Source organism: Coenobita brevimanus, chromosome 60 (genome assembly GCF_032717465.1).
Source record: "Coenobita brevimanus isolate Jiangsu-jjx chromosome 60, ASM3271746v2, whole genome shotgun sequence".
Taxonomy (NCBI): domain Eukaryota; kingdom Metazoa; phylum Arthropoda; class Malacostraca; order Decapoda; family Coenobitidae; genus Coenobita; species Coenobita brevimanus.
This window is the reverse complement of record NC_137013.1, coordinates 1,344,289-1,355,997: the sequence shown is the minus strand read 5'-3', so window position 1 is coordinate 1,355,997 and position 11,709 is coordinate 1,344,289.

Here is an 11,709-nt window from a genome sequence, read left to right as displayed (position 1 = left end):
ATGTATGAAGCTCAGTTACTATAAATGGTTTGTTTTCGCCTAACGGAACTCTGCCATTTCAACCATCTGGATATGAAGTCGTGGCGTCGTGAAATATCATGGAAGGGGTTAGGGATATTCATTAAGTTAAAATATATGCGCTGTAAGTATTGGGATGTGGAATGGGAATGTAACAGTTTGTGGACTGGGAAATACAGATGGGCGGTGTAGTTATTTGTAAGAGATGAATATGAGACCGAAAAAGTAAATGTTTCTTTGTTGTTGTCAGATGGCGTGAGCGGTGTGTCAAGGCAGGTACTGTAAAGAGTTGGGGTGTGGATGCTAGACACAGTGAGGTGTGACTGAAATACAGATATAAACTAGCTGGTAGGAGACAATGGCCAGCTCTAAGCAGACCAAGCTTTTGCCGCTGGGGAACTAGGGGAGCACATTTGAAAACCGGTACTGGTTGCTAGGGTCGCTAAAGCCATTCATCGCAGGTTGCCACTCAAAAACTAGAGCAGAGAGGGGAAAATGATGGCACACTTCCGATAAGGAAGGGCATCAAGATTACGCCTGAAGAAGTCAGAGCTTTCTACGCCCATTAGTATATAATGCTTCTACAGCTCAAAACGTGAAATGTAGGGGGAAAAGCAGTTTTTCAGCCTTGCTAGGCAACGAGTAGTTGACTTAGCAACCAATACCTTACGGACACAACTACGTCATAGGCTGGTCACTGTGTCCAAGTTTGGCTGGAATCGGTTAATTCTAAAGGGTAAAAGTGCCTGCCACTATTAAACAAGAAAGAAATAATGGAAGAAAACGCGATTACCAATAGGTACAGCATGAGCTGGCCAACAGATACACTTTAGTATGTACGTTTTGTCACGACATGGAGTGTTGAATATAGTATTCCTTTGTTAATAATTCTTTCTGAGATTTTGTCACAAACATAAAGTGAACAGTGAACCTGTCTTAATATAAATATGGGATAAAAGAATACTTACAAGAAAATGATTTATAATGACATTACATTATCTTAATAAATTACAACTGTCCGATGGGGCAATCAATATTTAATTAGTAAAGTAACAAGATAGCAATATATCACTACATCACTGTGACAAAGTTTCTCTGTGTTGCCAAAGGCTGAACCTGGAAATGAAATAAAATATACAATAACATCAGAAGAGCATTACACATGACATCGCCACCAACTCCTATTCTCTTGGTACTAACAAACTGGAGAAGGAACAAGAAAGCGAATGTTGTATGATTATATTCTTACACGCAAAATCTCCAGGAGGAAATGCTTGGGGTTGGCAGTAACTCAAATTACATCCACTGTCACGTAGTCAAACAGCGCATGTCATTGAAATATAGTTAGTCTGAACAGCGCCTCCTGGGAAAGTGTTGGTTGCATTTTACAGCTTACCCAGATATGAAGTGACACAATGTATCTATTTTTCGGAGAGTGAGAGACTGACGAGGAGTGTATGAGTGAGATGGAGGGGAAGGCCAAGGATGAGATGGATGGAATGGAGAGGTATATATGAAAGAGGGGGGTGTGAGCTGGCAGCAGGACAATGAAATGGCGGGGGACAGGGCGACACGAAGGCGATTTGTTTGTGACCACCCCTTACGGGATTAAAGCGTCTGGCAATAGATAGACAGAGATAGATAGATAGCCATGGTTCCATTGCCCAGGCTGTGTCAATCTCTCAACGCGTCAACCTACAGCCTACCCATTCAGCATACCTCAACATATCCTTTGTTCAGCATTGGGATATACTGCAGTGCCAGCAGAATATTATACCTCAAAGAAAAAAGCTGAACACGACAGTCTATCTATCTATCGCCCGACGCCCTAATCCCGTAAAGGGTGGCCGCAGACAAAACGCCTGTAAGTCGCTCTGTCACCCACCGTTTGACTGCCCTCCCCCAATTCCCTCATATACCTCACACCTCCATCCCTCCACCTCATCCTCGGTCTCCCCCTCCCTCTCCCTCCCTCCACTTCACCTACATACACCCTCTTAGTCGCATATTTTAAATCTAGTCATAAGAAAGACGGTACATTAATATAATAAAAATGACAAAACAGAACATTTGAAATAACTAAAAAAAAAAAAAAAAAAAAAAAGCCAGATCATAATAGCATATTCAGAACATATTACATCATCAGATATTTTGTGAGTCTGATGAGAGGAGAGGCAGAACGAGAATCAACTCCGAAGTCGGCAACAGAAGATCATAGGGTTTACGTGTGCATGATTGTGAGTTTTTCTTGCTATTCGTGGTATATGTCCTTTGTATTACCACCGCCACCGTCACTCACTGCCGGCATGGTAGTGTGGTTCTTCTGTATATCACCACCACTACCACCACCACCACCACCACCACCACACCAACACCACTCACCACTATCTGCCATATCTTTCCATCATTCCATCTGAAACACAAATATGTATCTAATAAATTGTACTGCTGCTACTACTACTACTACTACTACTATGAATAATAATAATAATAATGGGTCACTCACTCGACGTAGTGCTGCTTTGGGGTGTCTGCCCTTTCCTCTCCTCCATCCTTCCTCTCCTGTCTCTCCTTCATTCTTTCCTCTGCCTACGGGTGACCTTACACTCCTGTTTCTGTCTTTCTTTCCTTCATTCTTTCCTCGTCCTCCTGCCTACGAGTGACTTTACACTCCCTTTTGTCTTTCTTTCCTTCATTCTTTCCTCTTCCTTGTGCCTGTGGGTGACTCTACACTGAGTGACAAGCCTAATGGTTTTCTGTACACCAGGAAACCATTTACTACGCTGGGTGGTAACCATGTGTCCAAATTCTGGCACCTGGTGGTTTAGTGGGTAAAAATTGCGCTCCAATCGGATTGAGCCTGTGTAGGTTTATATCCAAGGGATGGTTGGGGTTTATTGCTCACGTAATGCCACTCAGGGATGAGTGAGGCTGGTAACTCTCATCTTAAATGTCAGGACCACCTTGCCTAGCCCCGGGTTCCTACGCTCTTCATGGGGCGACACAGGATTGGATGATGGATGGATGGATGGATTTGTGTATTAATATCAGAAGTAGGAATATAGAACATTAACATTTGACCGCTCAATCGAATGCTTCTTTATGTAATGACCCAATTCTTTCACGACGCCGTGTCTGTGCTCCCGGCCCACCCAGCGTACACAACTTGTAGCCGATGATCCAACTTTGTGCTGGATTTTGGCACTAGGTTCCTATTGTTCTTCTTTATGTAATGCTTTGGCAGCAGCATCTAAGGAATATAAAAGGAATAAAGTAAAACCAGTAAGGGAGAAGTAAGACCGTGTTATTTCATTATTTTTTTTTCTTTTTTATGTGTTCGACTCTGGGCATAAGATTCACTGCCCGTTCCCAAGGCCCAGCAGTCCTTCTACAGACAACACATCTATACATGTCACCACTTCGGCGCTAACACCCACCGTCCATACTGAGTACATGCTAGGGCTGTCTCATATAGGACTGGTGTACTGGTATTAGCGGGGGTATTTTTACATGTCGGCGGGTCTTCTGGTAAATCAGTAAAGTCTGAGTTTATGAAATTCAAATCCTTAAACTGTTCCCTGCCCCAGGCGGGCCATTTTATTTATATATTTATCTGATTCCAATATGACGGCCAAACTACTTTATGGGTTTTAATCCCCGTAAACCTTTTTGTTCACTATATTCGGGTATATATGTTAAATTTCAAAGCATGGCCTCAAGTGGTTTTGGAGATTTTAAAATTAGCTTTTGAAAATTTAACAGCCAGACGTCACTACGGATATTACATTAACAAATTAGGTTCAGTATGGCGATCCGGTCATATACACGAAATCTCATACCTCTGTTTTTAAGGGATCTGGTGGTTTTTCTTTAAATAATTCAATAGGGCGACGAAATATTAGCCGTAATTTTGAAGAAAGCCAAATTCAAAGATGGCGGCCATGGACAGGAAAAAAAAAATAACAAAATTTAGTCTGGATAAGCGTTTTAAGAGAGACAAGAATTTTACGGAAGCGTAGTAGGGTTCAATCGGTATGGGGTGAACCGCTGCTCAACTGAACCCACCTCAGTATCGTCAGTTGGTTGATGGAGTGGTTGGAAGGGCTGTATGGTCTGGCGTCAGGAGGACTGGTGAAATCTTGGCCATCCATGTAGAGGGTGCATCCATCATGGCTTATAGGACTCAGCTGAAAGAGAGAGAGAGAGAGGGGGGGGGGGAGAATGTTACTTCATATATATACATACATATTTATTTTTATTTACCGTTACTTTCTAATTGCTATAATTCGAGAATGTATTGTATATTCTTGTTAAAATTTCGTTATTATATTCAGCGGAGAAGAGACAGACTCATAGATCAAATATCGCCTTCAAACTGGCTGGATGAATTTTGTAGGAAGGAGAGCATGACAGGCGCTTGGCATTCTCTCTCTCTCTCTAATCTGGCAGTTTTCCGATTGGCTCAGGTCATTACGAAACTACGAGTGGAAATATGTAAGCCTAAAAAGTGAAGCCAGGAAGACGGGGGTGTGAACTGTGAATGAATTGGTGTGTGGACCGTTTGAGGATGCTGTGGATTATTTGTATTTTATTTTCCTTTTCCTTGCCTTCTTGGCCCAACCTCACCTTATCCGGAGGTCGCAAAAAGAGGTGCGATGATGATGATGATGATATTAACTAAAAGGAATATCACTAAATGCGTTTTTACCCTGAAACCGAATTAAATCTTTTAGTGGTAGGAATAACACTCTAGAAGGTGGTGAGATGGCACAACGACGAGGCTCCCAAACTTTTATCTTGAACCTGCACGAAAACTGAATTACTCCAGCAACCTGTGTGTGTGTTCTTACCTAATTGTTCTTACCTAATTGTATCTTTACAGGAATGAGTCAAGCTCGTATTGTCCCGTGTCTTAGACCATATTTATCGTACATATCCTTAAATTTGTGAATTGTTTTGGTACACACTATTTCATTCGGTAGTGCATTCCATTGATCAATTGCTCTGTTTGGGAAACTGAATTTCCTTACGTCTTTATCACCTCTCCTTATGCAGTTTTTTGCAGTGTCCTCTTGCTGATGCTTCTCCATATGTTAAGTAATCATTTATGTCTATTTTCTCCTTTCCTGATATGCACTTATATAGCATTATCATGTCACCTCTTTTCCTTCTCTCCTGTAGTGTTGGTAGATTCAGTTTATTTAGTCTTTCTTCGTAGCTTAGGTCCCTTAAGCTTGGTATCCATCTTGTAGCGGCCCTTTGAACTTTTTCAATCTTGTCTATATGCTTTTTGAGATGAGGACTCCAGACTACTGATGCATATTCCAGGGTTGGTCTAATGAATGATGTTATTATCCTTCTTAGCATGTCTTCATTTATGTATGTGAATGCTATTCTCATATTTGCAAGCAGTGTATACATGTTCCGTACCTTCTCGCTGATGTGGTCAGCCGGAGATAGTCTGTTATTGATAATCACACCTAGGTCTTTCTCTCTTTCTGATGTGTATAGGGTTTTATTTCCTAACTTATAATCCCAATCAGGTCTTTTTCCACTTTTACCAAACTTGATTACATGACACTTGTCCACATTGAATTCCATTTGCCATGTACTACTCCATTCATGAAGTTTATTTAATTCTTCTTGTAGCTCCCTACAAGAGTCTGTGCTAGTAATTCTCCTTTGTATTTTTGCATCATCTGCAAACATATTCAGATAGCTCTCATTTCCAGTGTTACTGTTTATATCATTTATGTACACTAGAAACATGATTGGTGCCAGCACCGAACCCTGTGGTACTCCACTAGTCACTTCTTTCCATGATGAGTAGTTTCCTCTTAGTACTGTCCTCATTTCTCTTTTTATGAGAAAGTCTTGTATCCAACAAAACAGTTTGCCTCGAATTCCTCCTTGATGGTACAGCTTCCATAAAAGTCTTTGGTGTGGTACTGTGTCAAAAGCTTTCTTGAAATCTAAATAGATACTGTCCACCCATCCTTCCCTTTCCTGTATTGTGTTTGTTACTCTGTCATAGTAGCTCAACAGATTAGTAACACATGATTTTCCTTTTCTGAAGCCAAACTGTCTTTCTGTTATCATACTGTGTTCTTCTAGATGATTTACCCAAGCTTTTCTTATAAGTTTTTCTAATACCTTGCTTACAACACTGGTCAGTGATACTGGTCGGTAGTTGAGAGGATTTTGTCTATTTCCTTTCTTGAATAAGGGGACAATATTTGCTTTTTTCCAAATATCAGGTAGTTTCCCTTGACTCAAGGATTTCTTGAAAATTAAAAATAATTGTTTACTTAACTCCTTTGCACATTCTCGTAACACCCAACATGAAATTTCATCACGACCATTTGCTTTTCCTCTGTCTAATCTACTTAACTCCTCCTGTATTACTTTTTCTGCTATTTGTATATCTGGTAGTATGTGTGGACATGCGTGTTCCACATAGTCCCTCTCAAAATTTTTTTCTTCTGTAAAAACTAATTGGAAATTCTTATTTAGTGCTTCACAAATATCTTTCTCTTGTGTATAGGTGATTCCCTCGTCCGTAATGGATTGTATTATATCTTTTACTTTGGTTTTGCTTCTGATATAGCTGTAAAACAGCTTTGGTTGATCACTACTTTTATTTATTATATCCTCCTCAAACTGTTTTTGGGCTTCCCTCATTATTCTTGTATAGTCGTTTCTTGCCTGTTTGTAATTATTATACGCCCTTTCACTATTGTGTCTTCTGTATCTATTCCACAACAAATCTCTTCTTTCTTTTGATTTTTTACATTCTGTATTGAACCATTTCTGTATTTTCTTATCTGCTTCTTTGTGCTGTGGGATGTACTTCTGGACTCCTATTTCATAAAATTCACAAAAATTTTTATATACAGCATTTAAATCTTGTCCTCTAAGCTCATTTTCCCAATCAACTTCTAAGAAATACTTCTTTAGGTCTTGATAATTTCCCTTTTTATAGTTTAGTCTCTTTTTGTAACTGTCATTGCTGTTTACTATGTCATATGCTATCCTGAAGTTATAATTTAGTACTGCATGATCGCTTTTGCCGAGTGGAGGGCGATATATTAAACTGTCAATGTCATTTTCTTGCCTAGTAAATATTAGATCTAGCACTGAAGGTACATCAAGTCCTCTTTTTCTAGTGGTTTCCCTCACATGTTGTGTTAAGAAAAACTCTTGTACGAGATCCAGGAGCTTTTGGTCCCAACAGCTTTCTTGGCTATTTATATCTAGAGTATTCCAATTTATATTTGTATTGAAATCCCCAGTTAGTATAATTCTTTCCGATTTCTCTTCCATTTTATGTAGCAAGGATCTTATACTCTGAATTGTACTCTCTGCCAGGTCCTCATATTCGTCTCTTTCCCATGTGTTTGATCTGGGTGGCATATACAAATTGGCTACAATTACTTTACCTTCAGATGTGTCGATCTCTACTGCAATCAGTTCTACTTGTGATGGTATATCTAGGTTTATTTCCATGACTTTTAGATTTTTCTTAGTTAATATTATAATTCCTCCTCCTCTTTTTAAGTTTCTGTCTCTTCTCCATATATTGTATTCCTCTAAGTTTAGTATGTCATTGGATATCCTTGGTGTTAATTTTGTTTCAGTTAGGCATATTATTTGTGGTTCATTTTCTCTGACATAATCATTCATCTCTAGTAATTTAAATACCATTCCATCCACATTTGAGTACATCAACTTTATCAGCTTGTTTATATACTTGTCATGACATGGTTCTACTAACTTCCTCCTTTTTCTTCCATCCTGTTTGTGTACCACTTTCGTACCTGCAATCCTATTACTTTGTAAAAAAAATTCTTCTTGTCCTCTTCTGATCTTCCCTCATTTTTTGTTTTGGCTTCCTCCCTTTTCTCTTTCAGTAATTCCAGTTCCTCTTGTGTTAGGCATCTTTTTATCCATACATTTTTGAACTCCTCTTTTTCCATAAGATTCTTTGCATTTTTTAGTATCTCTTCCACAGTGTTTACACTCTGGAAAGTCACCTTGCTTTTCTCGTGTGTGTGTGTGTGTGTGTGTTTTGCAGATCAGATCGGGCATTTGTGAAATAATGTCGGAGGCTGAACTCTGACCGTGACCTTTGACCTTGATTTTTGATTCACCTACACAACAACCAAATTACTGTACGTTGTCACACACACACACACACACACACACACACACACACACACACACACACATTTTAGCTGCAAATCATGTTCTAAACTGGACTAACCATTCACGAGACAACGCCACATCCTGAAATTTTACCTTCTTATATTTTTGGCATTCGATCCTTCTGTATGAGAATTGAATCCCTTTTTCCCAGATTTATATACAATGTATGAGATGATTTTGATCTGAACTGGATCTGGCACTGATGAGATAAAGTTGTTTACATACATAATTCCATATAAACACATTGACACATATACTGACTTCGATCACACTACAGATATATCCGTCAAGTGAGAGAATTTTCAAGAGATAAAAATATTCAAAGGTAAATTCACACTCACGTTAAAGAAATAACAAAAATCCTGAGAAAATCCTCGCTGAAGAATTATACCGGAGCTGTTGCCCACGTCCCGGATGATTTGCTGGGAACATGATTTGAAGTGACGGCTGGTTTGGGCGGCAGATTCAAACTGTTTTTCGGTAGGAGCTTTTGTTTTAGCGTCACTTTCCCCCTTTTCGTTGACACACTGGCACTCCCTCACCCTCAAGTCCCAGGATCGAACACGAGGGTCTGGTTTGATGGTCAGTTGCAGTCCGTTCGTGCTGAAAATAGTGGAAATAAAAGCAAAAATTCAAAGATGCTCTCGTTTCTGGTTTGCATTTTTCGTTTCTTTCTTTTGCAGAGGAAGGGTAGGGAGAGAGGGGTAATATTGGCAGTACCTCATCTCTGGCGGTTTATTTTATGCCTAGCAATTTGATAATCACCACTGTATTACCTATATGTAGTCATAGTTTCTGGAGATTCTACATCTGAACTCAGTAATACACAAAGTGATTGGATGATGGATACTCTACGTAAAAACAACAACACTAATAATAATAATAATAATATAATAATAAATAATAATTTTGGACTTTTACATCTATGGTCTCCCCAGATATTTTCAAATCGGCGATATTGAGATGGATCCCCAGTCTGCTTTCTTACAGTTCAATTTTTGGAGGTGGAGAGTCCAAAATAATGTCGTGTGTATAAGAAAGACAGATGGGTAAAATAATCACTTCCCAAGGAGTCGTCATTAAGGATTCCACGAGAGATTTTGATGTATACCCGGGGCGAGATGAGTCAATCGCCGAAACGTTACCAGTACGATCATCTACACGAGTCGCCCTACCATCGTACAGAACAGAGGTGGGACTATAGTGTTAGGTCGGCTACTTGCTCCCCACGACCATCGATCCTCAAGCAAAGAGTTAACCGTTACTCCCAGTCCTTCATTTATGCAACAGGCCAACTCTGGAACTGTCTCCCTCGGTCTGTATTTCCAACTTCCTATGACCTCCAGTCTTTCAAACGCAGTGTGTCCAGGCATCTCGAAACGAACGGATCTTGAATTTGGCTACTTTTTGTATTGTTTTTTTTTTTTCTTGGAAGGAACGGTTTGCGGGCTCCTGGCCTTTGGTTCCTTCTTCCATGCATCAAAAAAAAAAAAAGCTACCGCATTGATAGTGATAGGCGTTAAAGTCGCCCAAACACCAACTTATTCCCAGGAAGGTGTTCAAAAAGTGAATTCAAAGCATCACTGTCAATGGGGCCATGTGGTGGATAGTAGAGAAAGCAAATAGACAGATACGTGTTATTAAATTTTACTCTACAGCTTCCACAGTAGAATTTAGAACCACTTGTAGGTGTGATCCGTGTGTGTATATGGCAACTCCGTGAGCATCATACTCTTCTACACGAGTGGTAGTGTTTGAACTGTGGAGGATGAGAGTGATCCACCAAGCGCGTCTCCTGTAAACAAGTGCTGTGTGGCCTGTGTATGGATAGCAAGATTGATATATTGTGTAATATATTCCCGAGAGTCCTACAATTCCACTGTAACACACTGAATGCGACGATTTAAGATCTACAAGGAGGGCATTTGAGTTTGGTTTTATTTATTTATTTATTTATTATTATTATTATTATTATTATTATTATTATTATTATTATTGGTGCTTGATAACACAGACTTCATCGTATCATCTATAACAAGGTTGAAGGTTCCCAGACTCCCCCGAGGAACAGCCAACCCTTCTTTCCCTCGCTGAAGCAGGAGAAGGAAGTACATGAGGGCGTGGCTAGGTGGTAAGTGTAGTCAGATTAACCTTATCAGAAATGTCAGACTAACTGATATGAAGCAGTAGACTGGGAGTAAGAAGTTATTAAAGGGATGTCGGTAAAGAGGTGGAACGTACAGGAGGAGCAGATGAAGAGGCAGAACGAGTGACAAGAATGCTGGGGATAAGGTCAGTCTGCTACACTACTGAGCACAACACAGAACGGGACATAACCGTCAGTGCCTAGGACACATTAGGTTGGGAGTACCAGGCAACCCCCTCACCTTATTGCTAGCATATGGGATGACTTCCGTTGCCTTCACTGTGCAGACCTCCTTCTTCTCCTTCCATTTAGGGCAATCCCTCGAGGAGCGGAGTGAGCACCTTAAAGTGAATGCAACACTGTCTTGGATGTACAGTGGTCTGCATCATGACCAGCAGCTGCACATTTGCTAAACACTACGTTGGTAGCTGACAAGACTTGTCATTATGCCCACAAAGTTGGCACTGACAGCAACAAAGTCGATTGGGGATATAAGATCTTACATTAAAAATTTCAGCCAAATTTTTCATGTGCAGGAAGAAAAAAGTTGCCAGAAGTCAAGCCTATCGTCCGGGTCTTCGTCCTCTTGCCTTCCGAGAATCGAGTAATGAATCTTGCTTCTGTGACATCTTGGTGAGCAAGTTCACGTATGATGTCGCTCTCTTCCATAACCATGAGGCTCTACAAGTGATAACCACCTTGCAGGAATTCATGAAATGCAGGTTCCTTGGCTCAACATCATAGCGGTGAAACCTTCGCAGCTTAAGCTAATCCTTACCATGAGAAGAATTTAGTCTCAACAAGGAGGTCTCCACTAGCTGTTTATTTTTATTTTTTTATTTTTTTATCTGTGTAACTTTATCAGCACAGCCACCAATGACCTTTTTGACTAGGAAGGGATTTAGACTGGCCAAGGAAGCTGATCCAACAGCATGTAATAAACGAGGAAAGTATTCTGTAGTTATGTCTGGCGGGGCTCGGGTCCAGTGCTGGTCAGACAGGGGGAGGTAATCAGTCATCGGGTCGTCTGGACCACCACCTCTCCTGAAGCGGGGAGGGGTGGCAGGGGCGTCCTCCATAGCAACCACCTCACCCCCTCGGGGGTAGTGGGAAGAATGGAAAAGACAAGCAAGGGACAAGATACCCTGGGTAAAACACCTAAGTCTTAGATTATCCTCTTGAACCACTCTCGGAAGGCCGCGTCTGTGTTGATTCACACCCCAGAGCCATCAGTGAACTGGGATCCTCCAGACGTAAGCAAAGGCAGTCTCAGGAAATAGATATAAACTACCACTGTATCTAAAAACAGGAAAGAGAGGGGAAAAAGGAGTACTAGCTAG